At 42.7% G+C, this 23173-nt stretch overlaps 1 protein-coding gene across 4 annotated transcripts in view; it reads right to left on the bottom strand.

Moving 5' to 3' along the window:
• Nucleotides 1-23173, bottom strand: part of Ncoa1 (nuclear receptor coactivator 1) — a 336679-nt gene that overhangs the window by 181761 nt on the left and 131745 nt on the right. The window contains exons 1-2 of one of the 4 annotated variants that reach the window (XM_052745993.1): nucleotides 20836-21101; nucleotides 18819-18892 (exon numbers count right to left, since the gene is read on the bottom strand). The exons of 1 other annotated variant lie outside the window; for it this stretch is intronic. The gene's annotated coding sequence lies outside the window, so the exon portion shown is untranslated. Of the gene's footprint in view, nucleotides 1-18818; nucleotides 18893-20835; nucleotides 21102-21495; nucleotides 21613-23173 lie in introns of those variants that run through there. 2 more of the 4 variants (XM_052745990.1, XM_052745991.1) reach the window with 2 other exon arrangements.

The following is a 23173-nucleotide window of genomic DNA, read 5'->3' as shown; positions in this document are numbered from 1 at the left end:
GCCGCCACCACCGCCACCACCACCACCACCACCACCACCACCACCACCACCACCACCCGGCAACATTTTTACACATAAAACAAATAAAAATTTTAAATATTTTTAAATGGAATGTAATAAAATACCATTTGGCCATAAAATAAAGAACAGATACCTGCTTTAATATGGGTGAACCCTGAAAGTATGAAGTCAAAAGAAACTGACAGAAAAGGTCATGCACTGTACAGTGCCAACTATATAAAACATCCCAATAGGGAAATCTACAGGGATATGAGGTATATTAGCAGCTACCAAGGACTCAGATGGGGAACAAGGAATGATCGTTCCTGGGCATAGAACTTCTGAGATAATGAAATAATCTAGTATTATTAGGTAGTGGTAATAATTGTATGATGCTGAAAAAGCACCAATGGCCACCAAAGCATAGTCTTTCAAAGCGTGACTTATGGTATATGAATTATATCTCAACAAAAATAAAGAGGAGTCAAGCTTGGTGGAGCACATCTTTAGTTCAAACACTTAGAGGCAGGTATATCTCCTGCCAATCAGAGCTACAAAGTCAGACCCTATCTCAACAAACAACCAAACAAAACACAGAAAATGGGCTAGAAAGCTGGTTCAGCAGTTCAGAGCACTTGCTGCTCTAGCAGAAGACAGGGATTCAATTCCCAGCACCTACATGGCACCATTTGTAACTCCAATTCCAGGTGATCCGATGCCCTCTACTGGCCTCTGTAGGCACTAAGCATCCACATGATGCACACACATGCATGCAGGCAAGAACTCATGCATATAAAATAAAATAAATAAATCTAATTTTTTAATTAAGAACTCGGGAGGCAGAGCCAGGCGGATCTCTGTGAGTTCGAGGCCAGCCTGGACTACCAAGTGAGTTCCAGGAAAGGCGCAAAGCTACACAGAGAAACCCTGTCTCGAAAAACCAAAAAAAAAAAAAAAAAAGAATTAAAACAAGGCCAGGCAGTGGTGGCACACACCTTTAATCCCAGCACTCAGGAGGCAGAGGCAGGTGGATCTCTGTGAGTTTGAGGCCAGCCTGATTTACAAATCGAGTTTCAGGATAGGCTCCAAAGCTACACAGAGAAACCCTGTCTCAAAAAAAAATTAATAATAATAACAACTTATCAGATACTCAGGGGGCATGGCAGCATGGCAAACTAAATCAAAATCCAGACCGCAGAAAACTCTTTAGGGCAAACCACCCAAGTTCTTCAAAAGATAAAATTACAAAGGGGGGAGGGGGACTGAAAGAGGGGTAGAGAGGGGGGCAGGGAGGGGCCGGGATTTCACTTTCTCAATTCTCCCACAAAACAGGCAGTAGTGCAACCTCCTGCACATCTTCTGAGAAAACAAATACTAGCAACATAACCAGAACATTTAGGAATATTTAGAATTTGGAACATTCCTTTGTAAATCAATAAATTGACATTTTTAAAAACAGATTAGAAAAAAAAGAAAAAAAATAGAGTAACAGCATGTAACTTCATACTGCCTTATGCTGTGACCTAATACAAAAGTCTTATACTCGAGAGTACTTCCAAAGACCGCAGATTTACAAGTTCTTTTTGTTGTTGTTTTTGTTTTTGTTTTGTTTGTTTGTTTGTTTTTGTTTTTTCAAGACAGCATTTCTCTATGTAGTTCTGGCTGTCCTGGAACTCACTCTGTAGACCAGGCTGGCCTCGAACTCAGAGAAATCTGCCTGCCTCTGTCTCCCGAGAGCTGGAATTAAAGGCCACCGCTGCCTGTTGATTTCCAAATTTTTAAAATGAGTCCCACCCCCAAATCCATAAGAGATGGCCGAAGCAAAGATCAAAGGATAAAACAATAAAATACAAGAGAAGCCACAAAGGAACATGTACGTAACTGAAGCTTAAGAAACTCCACACCTTCAACAGGGTTAGCTCTAACAAGAACTGATCTAGAAGCAGCCTATTTACTGTGATGGGAGACAGAAATTTTAGTATCTATTTATCAAAAAGTAGTCATCTTAAGGAGAATTTAATGAAAATTAATGTGATGTTTCAAAATGAGCATGCATTATAATGAAAATCACTCACTTCCATACTATCGCCCCAGGTACTTGAGACAGCTCACAGGGTACATTACAATTTGTGATGGTTTCAATATGAAGTGTGTGCCAGACTCGTGTTGGAAATGACTGGTCTTCAGCTGGTGGTACTGCTTTGTGAGGCTGTGGAAACTTTGTGGGTGGATACAGATAGAGGGGGCAGGTTACTGGGGTGTGACTTGAAAGTTACATTGGGTCCCCAGTCTTTCTCCTTTCTCTGCTGCCTGTCTGCTACGAGATAAGTAACTCTCCTCTGCCACATATACCCACTGCCACAATGGCCAAACAACCATGGATGGGGCCTACAAAATCACAAGCCAAAATAAATCTTTCTTTATCAAAATTGCTTCTGTCAGATATTTGGTCACATCTACACAAATAAACTAATAAACAAAAAGAGAGAAATTAAACTGAGGAAAGAGAAAGAAAATGAAGGAAGAATATTAAGATTAAATACAAAGTAAATTTACCATATAAACCATATTTATCCAAATTCCTATACCATTGTAAGGGAAAGACCACCCATTATCCCCTGGGCTCCCTTCTAAAGAGAAAAATACCATCGGTTTCTAGAGTTGTGATGACTATGTAACATATACAAGCTGGTCAAAGGAAAGACAGCTTTTCGTGACTGACACCGAGATCAGGGGCAATTTACTACAAGGGTTCTAACGTTAGCAATGCTGAAAAATAGAAGAGGGAAAGGAAATAATAACAGCTCATCTTCATCAAATACCACCACCACCACCACCACCCCACCCCCAGGTCAGGCATGTGTTAAGCCTTTTCCTGTGGAAACTCAGGAAATGCTCTCATCTATGCGGAAGCAGTTACAATTACTATTACCATTTTATAGATGAAAAGCTAAAGCACCAACAGGTGAAGCTACATGTAACTAGGAATCAGCAGAGCCAGAAGTCACGTTCAGGAACTCCAGGTTCAGAGCCCACCACCTAACCCTTCAATCATCATCCTCACCAATAAGGTGAGGACATAAGCTGCCGCCTTCAGCTAAAAATAGTATTTGTCTACCAAATATGAGCTCACTTGGGTTGAGCATCAGTCTTCCAGATCAGCTGTTAATAGTTCCCGTAGTAGCAGTAGTAACAACACTAACAGGGGCACTGTGATAAAGGAGATAATGCCTCAACCAGAACACCACAGTAAGAGGGCAGTAAATTTCCCAATGCTGCTTGTTTTAATGACTCTCAATAAATGTTGATTGCATTATACTAAAGAAAGGTTCTGTGAGAGCAATTTTACCCCCTCTAAAACAATGTAGGCAGCATGTACAGTTCTCAGATATTCTAATTTGACCCAGGTAAAAACTGATTGGCTTTAAAGTAATGTATTGATTACGTTTTCAGTAATTCTCCAGGAAATGATAACTCTGATTACTAGGTGCATTTTAAAAAATTAAGCAGCAGCACTGAAAGTAGATACACACTTGCTGAGTAAAGCTAACTGACAGCATGTGCATATGTATACATATATATGCAAATTTCACAGTCAAATTCAGAATAATACTTTCTTATAAAAATTAAGGAATCAATAATATCAAAGTAGGCAGCCAAACCACCTTTTCATGGCTGCTAGCCAAGAAGGTAAAGGGCAACAACTTGTCTCTCAAAATAGTTCTGAGTAGTTACCAATTAACTGGCAGTCAGTTCATTCACAATATTCAACAACCAATGTGGTCATAACTCGTGTGTGTGTGTGTGTGTGTGTGTGTGTGTGTGTGTGTGTGTGTGTGTGTGTGCTAGGAATTGAACACAGGATCTTGTCCATACTAGACAAGTGTTCTACCACTAGGCTATATCCTTAACCCTTGGTTTATGTTTAAGACAGATTCTCACAGTTATGTAGACTGGCCTTGAACTCACTGTATAGCTCAGGCTAGCCTCCAACTGGCAACTCCCCTGCTTTAGCCTCCTAAATTCTAGGACTACCATGCTTGGCTAGAAGGGTCATAAAATTCTGACATAAAAAAATTTCAAAGAGTTTCTAAAACTTCAGCTCAGTTGTAAAACTGACTCAGTGAAGCACCTATAGATTACTTGACCAACTTCAGTAGATGTCTAGTTATTAAACATGTTAACTAAATATCCAGAGATGTTATGTAAAAATTCAAGAGCTCTGAAGATTTCATATACCTCTGAAAGAACTAATTAGCAGTCTTCCAAAGCCATCCCTAGTTGCTGTAAACACAGCTACAACATTGGTATATTAAGGCTGTGAAAGAAGTAATTAATAAAAAAGGGCAAACAGGTCAAGAGGATAGTGAACAAATACGAATAGTAGACCTTTAGTATGGGAAATACAAAATACAATAAATATTTGATAAGATTATCAGCTTTCCTAATACTCAAGGCACTACAAACTATAAAGTTATCATTTTCAACCAACAGATACGTCCAACTAGAGACGACTGATAATTCACAGAGCTAACAAAGGTGAGGAAGGCAGCTGCTATTACAGACTGTGAATGGAAATATAAATGATGTAGCCTTTAAAGTGACAATTGAATGAACATCAGGTTTTATATGTGCATATCCAATAATCCCATGGGCACGTTCTCATACATATGAAACAAATACAAGATATTTACCGAAACATTTTTTTGCAACAGAAAACTTTTATCTTGGGCTAGCAACATGGCTGAGCTGGTAAAGGTGATTGTTGCCAGGACTGAGGACTGAGATCCCATGGAGTCTGACAAGGAGAGAACTGACTCCCACAAGCTGTCCTCTGACTTCCATAAGCATGCCAGCACACGTGTGCCCACACACATATACACAAATGCACACAAATAAATCTTAAAAGCAGGTAGCCAAACCAAAACTTGATCTTACTGTTCACCAAAAGGGCACTTTAAATGTTACATAAATGACATAATATACATTCAATTGTCAAGTTAGGTAGCCACTGAAAAGATAAAATGGCTCCTCCATATTATAGCATCCAAAAATACTCATGAGTATAAAAAAAAATAACTTATAAGGTATCTTCTTTTTGTGTCTGAGTGAATGTCTGTGTGTTTGTGAATATGTGAGCAACAGATGTAACAAGAGGGATCTAGAGCAGTCAAAAGCCTTTCCATTCCAAAAGCCAGAAACCAATTCACACAAGTACATGCAAGTTAAGCAACTAATTAGCTCGTTTAACTGAGAAATGATGGGTAGGTCTGTCTTCAGTGTCAACAAGCTCCAAAGGCTCCAAAGATTCTCTGTGCTCATGCACATAAGAGTATATAAAAGGGTGAATATGTGTGAGGGAGTCTCTGGCTCAGTCAGTCTGTGTTCTGACCTCTTGTAGTATACAGATCTGGAATGTTCCCCCAAAGATTCGTGTGTTAAAGGCTTGGCACCCCCAGAGAGTGGTGCTATTGAGAGACAGTAGAAATGTCAGGCAGAACCTAGTTGGAAGAGACAGGTCACTAGGAGGCATGCCTTTGTTCCATGACCATTCCTCTTTTTCTGCTTTCTAGGTGCCATTCAATGTCCAGCTTTGCTCTACTATATGACCCCTGTCACGACCTTCTGCCTCACAGTGGCCCAGAAAGAACAGACAAGAGACTGAGGTCTAACACCACAAGCCAAACTAAATATTTCCTCCTTTGAGGTGATATCCTCCCATATTTTATCAAAGTGATGGAAAACTAACAGCCTCATTCTTTTGCACAGCAGATGTACGACTCGTGGTACTCTTTCATCTTCATTCAACCCAGCACCTCGAATAGGATGCACCTGGCTCCCTCATCCTATGTGTTTTTGAATCTCACGGTGCTTTGGTCATATAGCATCCATTTTGCAACAACCAATATGTCCAAGGGTATGGGGCATTCTGAAAAATCATGCTACCACCTACAATAAAAAATAGAGAGCAGTTACTATCAGATAGACTAAATTAACACATGCTATGTAATTCTACTAGAATTTCACTGCTTAACTGCTGTGGGATGTCTTTCTGTATGTTGTGAATATGTGTTGCTCCCATTGGCTAATAAATAAGCTGCTTAGAGGCAGGCAGGGAAAATCCAAGCAGATACAGGGAGGAGAAAGGCAGAGTTGGGGAGATGCCAACCTATCACCCAAGGAGCAACAAGATGCCTGCAGACCAGTAACGCCATGGCTACGTGGCAAGATATAGATTAACAGAAATGGGTTGAGTTAAGGTATAACAGCTAGTAGCAAAAAGCCTGCCACAGGCCATACAGTTGGTAATTAATATAAGCCTCTGAATGATTATTTTATAAGCGACTGTGGGACCTCAGGGCCGGGCAGGACACAGGAAAAGTTCCAGCTATACTTACCTCTATATACTTCACTTATTTGAATTTACTATTAGAATGCAGTCAAGTATAATACATATAATTTACTTTTTAATTCAAAAGGGAAAAAAATTATAATGTGGAAAAAAATAAAGCCCAAGTTCCAAAAAGTGCAGGACTGATAACTTTAGAAACACAATTGATGGAAAATATATTTATAGTTTCCTCACCTATAATAAAGATCCACGTGTCTGTGGTGGTTTGAATGAGGATGGCCCCCATAGGTTCATGCTTGAATGCTTGGTCCCCAGTTGGTGGAACTGTTTGACAAGGATTAGGAGGTGTGGTCTTGTTAGAGGAAGTGTATCAATCACTGAGGGTGGGCTTTGAGGTTTCAAAAGCCCACATCATTATAGTTAGCTTCCTCTCTGCCTCCAACTTTGAGATAAGATGTAGCTCTTAGCTACTGCTGCAGTGCCCTATTTGCCTGCCTGCCACCATACTCCCCCCATGATGGTCATGGACTAACCCTCTGGAACTGTGGGCCCCAATAAATGTTTTCTTTTATAACTTGTCTTGGTCATAATGTCTCTTCACAGCAATGGAACAGTAACTGATGTAGTGACCTAGTTCTGCATAACTGGGCTGAATTTTAATAACTTCCCAATATTCCTTATCAAAGCAATCATTAGAGAGGCAAATAAAAAGAAACACAGCCTTAAATTAATTACCAATGTTGATAAGAGGTAAGTAAAAACCTCAAAAGATACTACAAAAAAATTTTCAGACATCAAAAAGTCTTCACTGGCATCCCAAAGCTCTTTCTTTTTTCATCCTATAACCTTACTAACCAAGTCCTGTAAGTAGGAAAGTTCTGAAACGTTTATACCAAAGCAAATATTCAGTTTCTGCAAGTTTCAAATATTCACTATACAATACCAAACTAAAGCTTATTATTTTATATACCACTATAGTAGAGACAGTAAATTTGTCCTTTAATTGACCTGAAGGTTATCATTCAGCACTTACAAGTTCCTTTTACAGATTAATTTAACAATAAAAAATTGTATTTAGAAGCTGTAGAAAGAGCTCAGAGGATAACAGAGTACCCAGACTGCATTCCCAGCACCGACATTATGGCTCACAACTATCAAGAACTCCAGTTTCAGGGGATCCAATACCCTTTCCTAGCCTCTGCAGGCACCAGGCAATCACACGGTACACACATATACATACATGCAAAACACTCATACACATGAAATTAAAGTACATAAACATGGTACACACATATACATACAAGCAAAACACTCATACACATGAAATTAAATAAATCTTCTTTTGAAGTTCTATTTAGCCAGATATAAAGGGTTTACTGTTCAATAAACTCTCAGACAGAGCCTCCCCATTTTGATATTCACCTCAATAAAGAAACGTAGTTTTTCTATGGCAAGGCAAAGCCATGTTCTGTCCTTATTTCCTAGCCCCTTATGCAGTCTCTATGACTACTTTGGGAAGTAACACGTGTCACTTTGGGGAAAGCCACAACAACCAAAGAAGCTATCTCATGTTCCAGAAAATACATCAAACCTCCATTATCTATCTGCTTAACTTCCAACTCCCTTTTTCACATACCATGGAACTATGCCATAAGCATCATTCCATATTCTAACTCAAATCCACTTCCTCCAGGAAGTCTACCCAAACCATGCTGTGCTCTAAGCACCATCAGTACCAGCTTTATAAACATACCTTTGAGTAGAGAACTATGAAAGCACTAAGTACAAATTAGTGTAATAACCATCTCTTCCCTGTGTAATTTACAATTGGGTTAGAAGGAAAGGAAACAGGTAAAAACAGAAATAAGCCAACAATAATCACCTTCACGCAAGTGCTAAAAATGCATGCTGAAATATATTCTCCCATGTGACACTTTTGCGATGTTTTATATTATTTTTAATTTATGTAAAAGTTAAAAGAGACTGCCTTATACAGATTATAATCTTTTTATTTTTAAAGATTTATTTATTTTTATTTTATGCATATGGGTGTTTTATCTGCATCTATGTCTGTGTACCATGAGTGTGCCTGGTACCCGTGGTGGCCCGAAAAGGACATTAGAGTCACTGGAACTAGAGTCACAGATGGTTGTGAGCCACCACATGGGTGCTGGACACTGAATTCAAGTCATCTGGAAGAGAAACTAGCACTCTCAGCCACAGGCCATGCCTTCTTGATGGACAAGAACTTGAAGAAGAACTTCATGGTGCCTCACATTACCACTCAAACAATGGTTATTCAATGAGAAAATACCTTCTATGTAAGGAATATGTTTTAAAAAACAAACAAACTGAAAAGCAGTAAGGATCAAGATCTTAGGACCTCTTACTCCCACACCTCTAAGGACAGAGGCAGAGGGGAACATGGGTTTGTTTGTTCGGTCCATAACAGGGGAGCTCTATACTAAGGATATTAACTTACCAGGCTAGCTCAGATTTCTTTTTCTCTGCTTTTCAAGTTCTGAGCAGCAGTTCCAGCAATTGAACCCAAGGCCCACACATGCTTAGGCAGGCACTCTGCCAATGAGCTGTCTCCCTAGTCACTGCACCTTTTACAAACTATTGAAACAAGGCTTTGCTTAGTTGCCCAGGCTAGCCTCAAACTTACAACCCTCCTGTCTCAGCCTTCTAAACAGCAGCATGTATTACCACACACAGCTATTCCAAACATTTCAGCATCACCTTTATACTCTCTCTGTCTTACGCTGTAAACATGTTCTCCATATAATATTCAATTTTCAATTTACTAAATATCTTGAAACCAATAAAAAAAATCCATAGAATATATTATCTATGAGTATTCCTGAAACACACACACACACACACACACACACACACACACAATATCAAATGAGTAAGAAAAGTAAAAAGAGTTCACAGAAGGAATATGTTACCTTTACGTTTTAAATTAACAAGAAGTGAGAAATCTGGGTGAAGTTTTAAAGAACAGGTGTAATTCCAGGAGTACACATTCAAATAAGGGAGAATATTACAAAAAAAGAAATAGGAAATTTAGGGGATAATAAGCCAACAATTTCATTTCGTACAATCTACTGCGGAAGACTAAGCCAGAGAACAGATTGGTGCCACACACTGGAAAGCTTTAAATGCTAGGCTGTGGAACAACTTTATTTTGATAGTAATGAGGACCATGGAAGGCTTCTTAGCACAGAAAACACAAGCAAAAATTAGCATGATGGGGGCTAGGGAGGTAGCTCAGCGGGGAAAAGCACAAGCATCCACGCCAAAATCCTCAGCCCCCATGTGAACACCGGGTTGGCACGGAGGCCTGTGGAAGAAAGCTAGGCTGGCCAAGAGCTCTGAGCAACCCTGTCTCGATTTATAAGGAGGTGGAGATTGATCAGGGAAAGCACCAGACATCAGCTTCTGGCTTCTGGCCTCTACATGCACACCCTGCACTCACACACATACACAGATGCATGTGTACACACATACATGCACTCACATACAGGAACACTATGCATATGCCTGCAAAATATCAGGATGATGATTTTGCAATAAAATTAAGCAAAAACTAAAGGAGGGGACTGTGAGATGGCCCGTCAGGTAAAAGTACTTGTTGCCGAGTCTGATGACCTGAGTTCCATTCCTGGGACCCACATGGTGGAAAGAGAAAACCAACTCCTGGATGTGGTCCTCTGACCACCACATGTAAGCAGGCACACATGGGCCACCTGTGTCATATGTACACATGGCACACAACACACACCTATAATTTTTTATTTAAGATTTAGCTTCATTTTCTGTGTATGAGTGTTTTGCCTGCATGAAAGTGTACTGTGCACATGCTTGGTGCATGATGGAGGCCAGGAGAAGGCACCGATTCTCCTGAACAGCAGCTACACTTGTGAACTACCATGAAAGTGCTGGGAACCAAACCTGGGTCCTCTGTAAGAGCAGCCAGTGCTCTTAACTGCTGAGCATCTCTCCGCACCTAAATAAATATTCTGACCATAAAATAAAGAAACAATCAAAGAAGGAACTCACTCTGGATTACAGGACCACTTTAATACTACTTGAGTAATTAAGCCTGAAGTAAAATTATAGTGGGAAAGAAGGGACCAGATAAGGAGCCCATAGAAAGGTTTTAGTATGTCAAATCAAAGTCTAAGAATTCTAACATGGCTGAGATTCAGATGTTAATGGGTGTTTAAGCAAGCAATTCTGAATCCCAACCCATTCAGCCTAACTTCCTAGATACATACACACCCCCATATCCTCATTCCATACTTTTGTAAAATTGGAGAAGGAGGACTTGAAGGAGAAATTATATATAAAAGAAACCAAATAATGTAGAGCCAGGCAGTTGTGCAACAAACAGAGCTCAAACACCTGTAAAGGCCAAAGGCATTTGCAATCACATCTATTGCAAAATGGAAAAACTGCAAAACCAGTCATACTGCGGGCTTGAATAATGACATCAGATATATCCATTAAACTTGGCAAGAGGGTAAAACTGGATGAATGGTGTTATTGAGGTCCCTGTCCTCAACAAAAGAGGAGATGACGGATCCTTTCTGGAACTTGGTGAAATCTGTCGACCCTCTCCCAGAGAAACTGTAGACTCACAAAATTTTACATATAAAGTGTTTATAGACTAAAGCCAACCTAGAGGTATTAGCCCATGAACTCCAAGTTAAGAACCTCTGGTATGGAATAGTAGTAACTATTTTTATCATATATCCCATGGCTTTAAAGTTTTTGATACTAAATCACACATGTCTATTTATGATATATACACATTGTACACCAAACTAATAAATTATGGGCTTTATAAAACATATACGAAACATAAATTTAAGAATCTTCAATTACAATAAACTAACATTTTTTTACCAATTACTTTACTCATTGATTCATAAAAGCTATGTGCCATTTCTAATAAATGCTACTATCAATTGCACTACTCTTTTGACAGTACTACAACTAAACATGCTTTTTTTTCTGTTTTTAATCTTGCTTTCATACTTTCTTTAATACTACAGCTTGAGGCTCTAGCCCTAAATTCAGCTCATTTTTATAATAAATAACTATTTTGCTTGGTTTTAATAGTTAGCACAGCTGAAAAACATACTTTGCAAAGATGAATAAAACCGAAAGAAGAACTCCATTACTGGCTGCACTGAATAAAACATGATATTCAATTGCAATTCCACTCACCATTTATGCAAAGGCTTTTTGCTAAAAATCAGCTACTGCATTTCCATATTTCCTGATGGCAATCAGTTGTTCTTACAAGCTAATCAGATGAAATTACCTTTTTATATTTCCAGCAGATGGGCTCAAAACCACTAAAATGTCTCTTTTACAAGGTTTTTATACAGGTTAGAAAACTTCGTTCATGAATTCAAGTGTTCATGTAAAAAAATTCTTCAAATTAACACTCATTATTACCAGCAATTAAATCCAATAGAACGGAAATGCTTCCAAACAGCATTTTCAAAATCCTCTCTCCACAGCAGTGAACTCTGTTTTCTTCCAAAAGGTAATTAGTTGTTGAGTCAGTGTTAAGAAAGTGCCATTATTGAAAAGGAGCAGATCAAGTGTGCTTATTTGATGGACTGCATACCATGCACAACCATGTATCACACAAAATATCAGCAAATCATAGTTGTCTTTTGGGGGACAAAGTCATCCTCAAGCTAGACAATTCTTAAACCTTTTGCCTTAAGACAACCAGCCAATCTCTGTGAAATATGTATGGTGACTCTCTGCTGCAGTACAAAGTGGTGTCAGGAGTCTACCCACCATGTAAAATAATAAATCTAAGAGTCTCTTTACCCAAGTCTCCTGAAACTGCACAACATCACAAAAGACTGAAAGTGAAAGACCTCTAATAGTTCTTGCATCTCCCAAACAGTATGTTGGAGATCTGACTTTAGAGACACAGTCCCACATTAGTGCCTTATAACCGAATACCCTTGTACAACTGCCTTTAAAGGTACTCCAACTATATTATAATCATAACTAAAATACTGCCAATTTGGCAAAAGACACATATCACGGCACATTCTGTGAGCACAGCTGTCTTCAACACATTCTCTCCACGTACACCTGGCTAAGGGCATCAACTGAATACATAGAGCTGTAACAAGGTCCAAGACTCTTTTATTTCAAAGGACATATATTTATGTATGTGTGTATGTGTCCACGTCACAGGATCAAGTGAAGGTCAGAAGATAATTTGGGGGAATGGTTCTCTTCTTCTCCTGTGTGGGTCCCAGGGAATGAACTCAGGTTGTTAGGTTTGACAGCAAGCAAACTGAACCAAAGTGAACCATCTCAACCGCCCAAGATGGCCTCTGAAAATGATATACCCTAACCCTTAAATCATTTTTGGAACACAGTCGGGCATAAATAAATCATGAAATATTAAGATCTGGGGATTTCAACTTGTATGACCAATCTCACTTATACAGTCAGGTGTATTTATACAAGGAGAGGACATTTTTGCATTAAAAAAACTCTACTGCATCAGTTTAAAAATGTCAAATGAAGCCGGGGCATAGTAGCACATGCCTTTAGTCCTAGTACTCAGGAAGCAGGAACATCAGGATCTCTTGAGTTCAAGCCAGCCTGGTCTACAAAGCGAGTTCCAGGCTGGCCAGGGCTACACAGTAAGACCCTGTCTCAAAACACACACACACACACACACACACACACACACACACACACACACACACACACGAGTAAACTAAGAGCTGGAGAGGCTAAGAACACTGAGGTCTCTTCCAGAGGGACCCTGGTTCAATTCCCAGCACCTACATGGCAGGTAAAAACTAACTGTAACTCCAGTTCCAAGCCCCTTCTGGCCTCTGAGTGCACCAGGCATGCATGTGACTACACACAGGCATACATGCAGGCAAAACACCCATACACAAAAAAAATTAAAGAATAATACTTTTTAAAATGTCAAATGATAATGCACTGTCTGGAAGAATAGCTGCTGCTTTAAAAAGTAAACAGCATAAGGCAGTGAAAAAGATTTTATACTAACTTCTACTCCAAAACCACATGATGTTTTTTTTAAATATACGTAAAAATTAGTGAGTAAGTTCCCAGTGTGGTAAGCCTTACATATGGAATGATTTAAAAAATTATGAAAATATAAAAATTTGGGTTATAGAAACCTACCAGGAAAAGATCCACATAAATTTGGAAGTTGATATTTCTCATTCTCATCCAGATCTTACATCCTTACTACTCTGCCCACTGTCTCCTCCCATGAGAAGCCCTTCAGCATCACATGACTTGAATGTCTACTTCCTGCTCCCACTTAGCTTGACACTCTCCTTGTCCTCACACAGTCCCATTCGTGACATCCTAAGAGACCCATGCTTTCCTGCCCTTGCTTCTAGTCCATTCAATCTTTCTGGGCACCCTGCTCTTCTCATCCCACCCTTCCAGAATCATGCCCGGGTTTCAGTGATCATGTACCACCAAGCCCACCGTGAAACCTGCCTTGATCTCCCTCTCTAACGAGGTAACCACTCTCTCTTCCTGGATCCTCAAGTACACTACCGTCCCAACAGGCTTCTCCCAGCACTCATCACATTTAATTAATATTACAGGTATTTGTTTTGTCTTATCACTTCTCTTAGGTCATAATCGCCTTAAGAAGAGAATCTCTATCTTATCGTCTCACTTCCTTATCTTTTAACAGCACAGCACCTTGAACAATGTACTCATGTAACTATAGCTTCAGTGGACAGCCAAGTAGCTACTTAGAATCAACTACAGACTTCCTGTACCATCTAAAGTAGAAAAGGAGGTATAACTGGAAATTTGTAGAACAAATACCTTTTCCCTGATTTCCTCCAATCAAACTTGCCAAAGTAAAGCCAGTATTATACATTACAAAAATCAAGGGCATTTGATCCTTCAACTATCTGATAAATACAGTGTGATATATTTAAATATAAATACACAAACAATGAAATCTATGATTGATAATAGAAATATATGACTATTTCAACTATATAGGCAAACCAAAATTTTAAGAAACAATACATTAAAGCAGTCAGAGTAAGAGTGACTATTCAAAACACAACGCAAACACAGAGAATGATCAAACCATTTGTTCCCAAGGAAAGAAAATACCTTAAGCTTTATTTAAACACTATCAAAACTTAAGAGGCAGAATTTTATTGCTAAGACTCCAAAACCAGCCATTCAAAGATAAGCAAGCTTCCCTGGACAGAAGCACAAAAGAACCAACATCACTAAAGTCCAAAGGTGAGAGCAGAAAGCTCGAGAATAAAGCGACACTTTCGCTAAGTGCCCGGTGTATGCATGGTTACCAGAGAGAAAGAAAGTGGCAGAAGCCTCCTCCACAGCATCTGTTCGGAACCCAAAGAAAGTCCAGAAAGAGGGTTATAATGTAGCCAAGTGTGGCAAATACTCTTGGTCAGGCGCCAGTTTAAAGGTATGACTGTGACTTCCAGTTGGCTGTCCTAGGCCCAAACGCCATTCCTAACACCTATAAGCTGTGTGATCTTACACCAGCCACTTAACTTCCCTGAACCTTATTTCCTCATTTATAAAATGTAGTTTGTAGAGCTAGCATAATACCTGGCTCAGAGACAATACTCAATAAATATTTGCTGATTCTGAATGAGAGCAATACAAGAAAAGCAGATGTTCCTCACCAAATATTTTGCTCTTGAAATTTTTGAGGGGAAATGGTCTTAATTACTTCCTGGTTAAAATGAATTTGACTCTCAATATTTGTGAGACTGATTCCAGAAACCTGTGGAGATACCAAAAATCTATGGGTGTTCAGGTGCCATACATAAAATGGCGTAATACCACCATGTCGCCTCTGTTCTTAACCCTGTCCTCTTCAAAGCACTACTGGATTACTTATAGAACCTAACACAATATCAAGACTTTACAAGAAAAACTCTGCACACAGTCAATACAGAAACAATCTTTTTTAGTATTTTCTCTCTTCGTCCCCACCAGTAATGGGGACTGGACATAGGCCCCATGTAAGCTAGGCAAGCACTCTGCCACTGGGCTACATCACCAGCCCTTTTGGATAGTCTCTATAAAAGCTGCTTGGTCCAAGAATAACAGTGGGCAAACTATATTCCTTCCTTCCTTCCTTCCTTCCTTAGCTCATCGATTACTTCCAAGTTTACTAGATTTCCTAAAATTTTCAATCTCAGTAGCCGAAAGCTCTGACCTGGACTTAGTCATCTCCTCTATAATATTAAGGAGGTTATTCTAAAGTACCCTTAAAGCTTTTCTCCTCTGAATGCTGTGGTTCATTGAGTCTCAAGGATTTTCCAGACCAGTTCGGGAGGGAGTGAAGAGGTGGAGAGGGAGGGAAAGAATGAAGGCTGGACTATACAGAGCAGTCACTGACGCTAAGGGAGTGGGAATGAACACACCAGCTTTGAAGATCAAGAGAACATAAAAGAAAAGGAAACACAATTTAAGTAAAGAAAATGAAACATGTAAGCTAAGAAGCAAGATACCTCTGGGTGACTAATTTTAAAGACAGGGTCTTACTATAACCCTGGACCAGACTCTGGGAGATTATAATACTTTCTTTACTTATGTGGTGTTTTACAGGTTATAAAGCAATTCTTTTTTTTTAAGTTTTTTTTTTTAAGATTTATTTATTTATTATGTATACAGCATGTATGCCTGCAGGTCAGAAGAGGGCACCAGATCTCATTACAGATGGTTGTGAGCCACCATGTGGTTGCTGGGAATTGAACTCAGGACCTCTGGAAGAGCAATCAGTGCTCTTATCCTCTGAGCCATCTCTCCAGGCCCTATAAAGCAATTCTGAATGTCATCTACAGCAAATTTTCTGGAATGGGGAACAAGAGACTCCATTTAAATGTCTTAGGGTTTGATAAATTTGTAGAATATTCACTAAAAACATCAAATGATATTTTGAAAGGATTCTTTTTCAGTAGGAATGTGTAGAATAAATTAGAGAGGCAAATGCATGCAGGCAAATAGCTCTAAAATCTACAAATTACTACGGCAGCACAAAAAGAAGAGTGAAATCTGACCAATAGTTTGCCTGACGGCAAAGAAACTCAGACTCTCACGGCGACTCCCATTACGCCACATTCAAATGACCAGGGACCAGACTATTCAACAAGAAAAAAAGGAGACTAGCCAAGAAAGTACAAAGAAAAGAACCAGAGACATGGTGATGGGTTCGGAGCGGAATGTCCATTTGCTAGCTGGTGTTAATGCTTTATTACATGCCAGATTGCAGCTAAATGTTACTTAGCTTACCTTTTATAAGCACAATGATATGAATAAGCACATCATTCTAATTTTAAATATGAAAACCTAAGGTTTAGTTTAGTTAAATACCTAAGGTTACACGAACTAAGAACCTAGAAGAGCCATGACCCAAGCCCACTTCTGACTAAAGTCTAAGTTCGACTTCTAAAACAACCTTTAAAATTGCCTCAATGTTACAAACCAATGGGTAAAAAGCTACAAACGAAAGGGATAAAAATAAAGTAGCTGGGCTGTGGGTGAGACGGTTTGGTGGGTAAAGGTGCTTGCTGAAAACCCTGATGACCTGAGTCCAATCTCCAAAACTCACATGGTAGGAGAGACCTGACTCCTACAATTGTCCTCTGACTTAGACACGTGTGCCACAGCATGAGTGTGACACACACACACTCACACCCACACACACACACATAGGCAAATAAATAAATGTTTTTTAAAGGCATCACTGTGGAACATTGGATAATCTGCTGTTAATAGGATTCTGACTCTGCTGGTGGGATTACACCTCCTATTCTTGCACCTGTTTGTATTAGTTTGGTCTCTGTTCCTAGCAGTAGGACTCGAGGCCACTCAATAATATCAATACTCCTCCCTTCCCCTCCTCACTGAAATATGGTATGTGGGGGGGGGCATGGTAAGAGAACAAAATACATCTAAGGTGAGCATAACTAGACCGATTCATTTCAAGTCTTCTTTACAAACACTTTAAAGAACGACAGCGTCTATTTTGGTATAAGCTACTTACCATTAACTCTAATGACCGCACTAAGAAAGCCTGTCACTTCAAAGCATCTCAAAAGTACTGTCCTGTGAGCTGAGCACATGATACACCTCTATAATTCCAGATACTAGGAGGCTGAGGCAGGAAGATTCCAAGTTTGAGACCGGCCTGGGCAACTCAGCACAAATGCCTCAAAGTCGCCGTGAGAAAGAACTGGGGGCTTGGCTGAGTGGGAGATGGTTTGCCTGGCCTTCAAAAAGTCCTGGGTTCACCACTCCCTATCACAAAACAAAGAAGAAAGCAAATAAAAACACTCTGCTATGGGTGGGCTCAGGGAGGAAATGGAGAGGCCACCTCCTTGACTCTTACGAGTGGAGCAGGACTTACACACTGACATCGGTGTTTAATAATGGCTTCCTATAGGTCCAGCAAAAATATAAAATAATAATTTCTATGCTCTGTAGTAACTCAAATACCATTCACAAACCATTTCCAAAACTATACTAAGTTATGGGGAGGGGAGGTGCATATCCTTAAATTAAGTAACTAAGAACAGTACCCAGCTGCCACCAGGCCATTTTATGCCCCAACACCATATAATAAGGAATAAGCACACAGTCTAACTAAAATAAAGAGAAAGTTTAAAATGCCTAAACCTCACTTCCAATGGCAAGGGAAAAATAAAAAATCAGAGACCACAAGACCTATCCTCAACAGCCAATGACAAAAGGGTGAATAATGGGTTAATGTGACAGAGCAATAATAAAATCCATTCCTATGGTCTAGTCTAAACGAATGAGGAGAGTTATAAAAGCAGAGGCAATTCTGTACTGTTCTGTAACCCAGACCAGATACAGGGCTCTGTCGGTCGACTCCTGAAACTCAAGTATTTTATTCAATCGCACGGCCATCTTAGCAGCTAGTGTTTGCAGGTAATGTAGAAAAGCACCCACCACGATGATTGTGGACCTCTGCCAGAAAATTAATAGCTGGCCCCCTGAGAATTACTGTGGTTCTCAATGCCAGACAATAATAAGTAGCCTAGGGGGTCTCCTCTCTCCACAACTTAGAAATTCTACTGAGTCTTCTGTGCTCAGACTGACCTTCCATATTCGCTGAGGGCCAACCAACTCTGTAAAACATGCAACACAACATCCAACAACTTGGACTCCTTAAAAATTGGAGCAAATTGAAACAAGAAACAGAGGCAGCGTTGCTCCAAGAGAAGGCGTGTGAGCCTGAGGACATCTGAACAAGAGGAGCTAAATGTCCTTGAGACACTATCAGAAGATCAACCCAGTCTGATTGGAAAAAAGAGTTTTCCAGGGATGTCCAATCTCTTCTCTCTCTCACTCCACCTTTCAGCACCTCTCCACCACCCTCATCACTTACTCAACATTTAGTCCTGGTGAAGATCGCCTCACTGGATTAGCAGGATCAAGAGGACATTCAGAGAACATTCCATCCTGGGAACAACATATTTAAGTTATTTAGACTTGTTTACCACCCCCCACTATAGAGGTGGAAGCATGAAATCTTGCCAACATTTTCACAGTATACACCAGTCAGCACCATAGCAACCTAATCCTCTGCCCACCAAAAGATCAACACATATGCAGAAAACAGGGAATTAAGCAAAAATATAGAGCAGCCCTAGACTCCTGAAGCAGTCAATTAAATGTCTTCGGTAGTAGCACTGTCTTTATATCACACCCACTTCATGTTGCCCTTACAGCTTCCTGGCATAAGCAAGTTCTTGGGATTATACAAACTGCTGCTTCTGTTTCCAGCCCAGATTTCTAGAAATGAAATCCTGGAATTGAGGGAGAAATAAAAAAAAAAAAAAAAACACGCTGGCAGAAAGAAGGAGAAAAAAATGCATTGTCTATATAATCCCAGTTTAAATGAACAATCATTAGTTCCATAGCACTTTTTTTTTCTTTCAATAAAACCACTTACCCAAAATTGTAGATCTAAAAATATTCCCTTGGCTTAAACCACACACACACAAAAGCAACTTTATAGACACAACCCTATAAATTTTCTCAGAAATAAGGAAGAGATTAACTGTAAATTATGTAAAATTCAAGCTTTGCATCTATAAACCAAAGTTCAGTGTGGATTAAATACGTGTAATAGATTAACGTAAAATGTCTGCAAAAATCAAACCAAATACCGACTCTTACAAGCTACGGGCCTCTCTTTTCTCTCCAAGCTCCTGAAGTCTGAATAAGAAATGGAGAGAAAACACTGCAGACTTTAGGTCACAGAATCAACTTGGGACCTTTCCACAAAATACCAGGAGATTAAAGCAGAAACACTTCCATTTTACCTACTTTATGACAAATTACTCGAGGAATGCCTATTTATGAAACGGAATCAAATCCCACGGCTACCTTTAACCCAAAACTAGTTCTAGCTTGAGAGCCAAAGACCTAAGCAAATACGCAAATACTTTCTTTTCACCTTATTCCCAACATGAAGAAATCCGACCCCTTCCTACTACATCACAGCTTCTGTGGAGCTCCATGAGAGGCCCCTTTGGCCAACTTTTTTTTTTTTTCAAGACTAACCTCCAACCAATTCCAGAAGAGGAAGCAAACCTCAAACAAATTTAACCCTTGATATCCACTCCTAGGAATCTACAAGCTAATCCAGGCTTCACTGCAGTCCCGTCTTGCACAGACACTTAAAAAGATTTCTTCATGGCTGAAGTGAAAGCATCGTGCCTCACAAATCATCACCAGAGATTACTCTTGTCAATCACACAGGGTGCTGGGGCTGTGATTCGCCCACGAACTCCTTACTGGCCAACATCATATTTCACATTAAAAACCTAATGTTTCAAAAGACAAAAAAGAAAAAAAAAAAGTCACCTTTTCCGCAAGGACACCTGCCTGGCCTCTAGAGTGTCGCTATAAGAACGACCACAGCCGAACCAGAGGGGTTAACAGATACTCCCCCTGCTTAAAGTTTTCATCCCTATCAAACTCTTCGGCCACAGCACTCGGCTTGTCCTTGTCACACACAGGATGTATTGCCAATCCCTCTCTGTCTCCCTCTAACATCGTGAGACTAGAGGGTGTCTGGCCCATGGGAGTGACTGTTAAAAAAAAAAAAAGAAAGAAAGAAAGAAAAGGGAAGAAAAAAAGAAAAAGAGTGCATATAAAAATAAAATAAAAACGAGCCACCGCAGAGGAGTGGTAAGGACTGAGGACCCCGGTGTCCAGTTTCTCTTCCAAGAGACTATGGAGAGCTCAAGTTCCATCACTGACTACTAACCAGATCTACCTCCCAATCGTTTGGCCAACGTGTGTTGCTTCCCCTCCTAGGTCTTTTCAGCAGAACCCTGCAAGGGGACCAAACCCCAGCCGCCAGAGGAAAATCTCCTTTATCCGCCCATGCCTACCTCCGAAGCCCTAGTCCCAGGGAGAGCAAGGCAAGTGCAGCCGGGCTAGGCAAAGGGGCCGTCGAACGCTGCACGCACAGAAAGCCATGCTTAGGTCGCCCCCATGTCGCTGTCCCGGCGAAACAAGACTCAAGAGAGGCTGACGGGCTGGCCAAGGTCACCGTGCTTGCTCGTCGGGGCCGAGGGGCGCCCGCGCCTACTTCCGGCTCCCCCTTTCGGCGGCGGCTCGGGGCGCCCGCTCCCCACCCGGCCGGCGGCCGCGCGCCCTCCGCGGATGCTCGCCCTCCGCTAACTAGGGCAACTGGAGTGCACCGCCGCAGGGACGGCGCTCTGCAGCGCGGCGCTCGCCCCGGAGCAAACCCCCCCCCCCCAACACACACACACACATACACACACACACACCCCACCCCAGCTGGTGCCGTGACAGCTGCGACCTCCGCCCCCCTGCAGCCGCGCCAGGGCCGGCCAGGGAACTCGGGGGGGGGGGGGGGGGAGGGAAGAAGTGGCCGCGGGAGACGGGTCCCAGAGAAAAGGAGAGCCCCGGGCGGCGGAGGGCGCCAGCTGCTCCCCGCCCCCTAGGGCCGCCGCGGCCGCGCGGCTCGTGACAGCTGCACCCACCGCGAGGCTCCCGCCGCCGCCGCCGCCGCCGCTGCCACTCACCTGCCTCTGCCGCCGCCGCCGCCTCAGGGCCGCGCTCCCTGGCGCCGCGCTCGCTCGCTCGCTCGCGACTGTGGCGGCGCCGCCGTGGACTCCGCCGCTCCTCCGGCCGGGGCGCCCGTCCCCGGGGCCCAGGCAGGCGGCCCGCCCGCCGCCGCAGCGGGCTCTCGGGCCCCCTCCTCCGGAGCAGGAGTCTCTCCCCCCCCCCACTTCAGGGGGGAGGTGGTGGTGGGGTGGAGTGGGGTGTGTGGGGTGTGTGTGTGTTGGGGGGGGGGGAGATGCAGAACCACCCCGGCGCAGGCTGTGCCTGAGGGAACGGCAGCCGACCGCAGCCGAGGCGCTTGAGGCCGCGCTCCAACCGACGGACGACAGGACGAGGTGAATCGCGTCAGTCTCCCGCTCGCCCGGCCTGCAGAACAGGCATTTCAGCCGCTCTCCGCGGCCGCCATGTTCTCCTCCTCCACGGCCGCCGCCGCCGCCGCCGCTGCTGCCGCCGCCGCCGCCGCCGCCGCCGCCGCCGCCGCCGCCGCCGCCGCCGCCACCGCCCCCCCCCCGCTCCCGGCCCCGCCCCCTGGGCCCCGCCCTCAGCGCCCCGCCCTCGCGGCCCCGCCCCACCCACTCGCGGCCCCGCCCTCGCCCCTGCCCCCTCGGCGAGCCCGGCCCGGAGCCCCGCTGCCCTCCAGCTCCGACGGCGCGCGCGCCCCCCCCCACCCCCCCACCCCCCGGGGGCAGCGCGACCCCGCTGGCCCCAGCTCAGCGTGGAACCGCCCCGCGCCCTCTGCCGGCCACAGGCGCACCGGGGCTGGTGTCCTGAAGGAAGTGTGAGAAAGGAGGCCCCGAACTCTTCCCGCACGGACCCTCCCCTCGGGGCGGTCCTCTGCCCCGCTGCCAGGAAGCCTCGAACCCCAGAGTGCTCCCCCGGGCGGGCGGGCCGCGGGACCTGCAGCCTCCCGCTGTTCTTTATCGTTTACGTTGGGGTGGCGTGGGGGGGGGGGGCGATCTGAGGCCCTGTGGATCCGGGAGGAGTCTGACCTGGGCCTGTCTCCACTCGTGGGTTGTATTACTTTGAGTGAGAGATAGCCCTCGGGCACCCCACCACCACCACCACCTTTTTTTTTCTGTAAAATTGAGAGGTGGTTTGCTTGGATGATTTCACAGACTATTAGACAAGGGAAAAGAAAGATCATCTACCCTCTTCTTTTTTTTTTTTTTTTTTTTTTTTTTCTCTCTCTCAGATGAAAAGATCTGACTGACAATGTCTGGCTCTGCAATTCCATGAATTGACTAAAATGTCTGTCATTCACAGATCTTTCCCCTGGAGGGGGCCCCACATCTTTCTTCTTCTCTGCCTCCCTATCTTATTCTATCGTGGAAAGCGCTACTTTCAAAAGTAATGTGCCTTGTCACCAGAGGAATCAAGCAGCCACAGAACAGCTAGCTCCTTGCGCCTTGATCGCTTTATAGGGAAAGCAGCCCTTACCCCAAGACTGGCAGGGTAACACCTCTCTCCTGGGTGGCGGAAGTGCGGTGTGAAAGGTGCGCTATTCTTTCCTTTCCAGAGTTCTTGTCCTCCTTTGGCTGTCTTTACCTACTACTCAGCTACTGTCTTCTGCTGTTCCTCATCCTGCATTTGACACCCCAAAGCAGCCTGTTGTAAATCCTTAAGTCCTCCGCGTCCCTT

The sequence above is a fragment of the Peromyscus californicus genome, unplaced genomic scaffold (genome assembly GCF_007827085.1).
Source record: "Peromyscus californicus insignis strain IS unplaced genomic scaffold, ASM782708v3 Scaffold_1__1_contigs__length_55948999, whole genome shotgun sequence".
In the NCBI taxonomy this organism is placed as follows: domain Eukaryota; kingdom Metazoa; phylum Chordata; class Mammalia; order Rodentia; family Cricetidae; genus Peromyscus; species Peromyscus californicus.
Note: the sequence above shows the minus strand (reverse complement) of the source record. Positions and strands in the feature narration are given on the sequence as shown.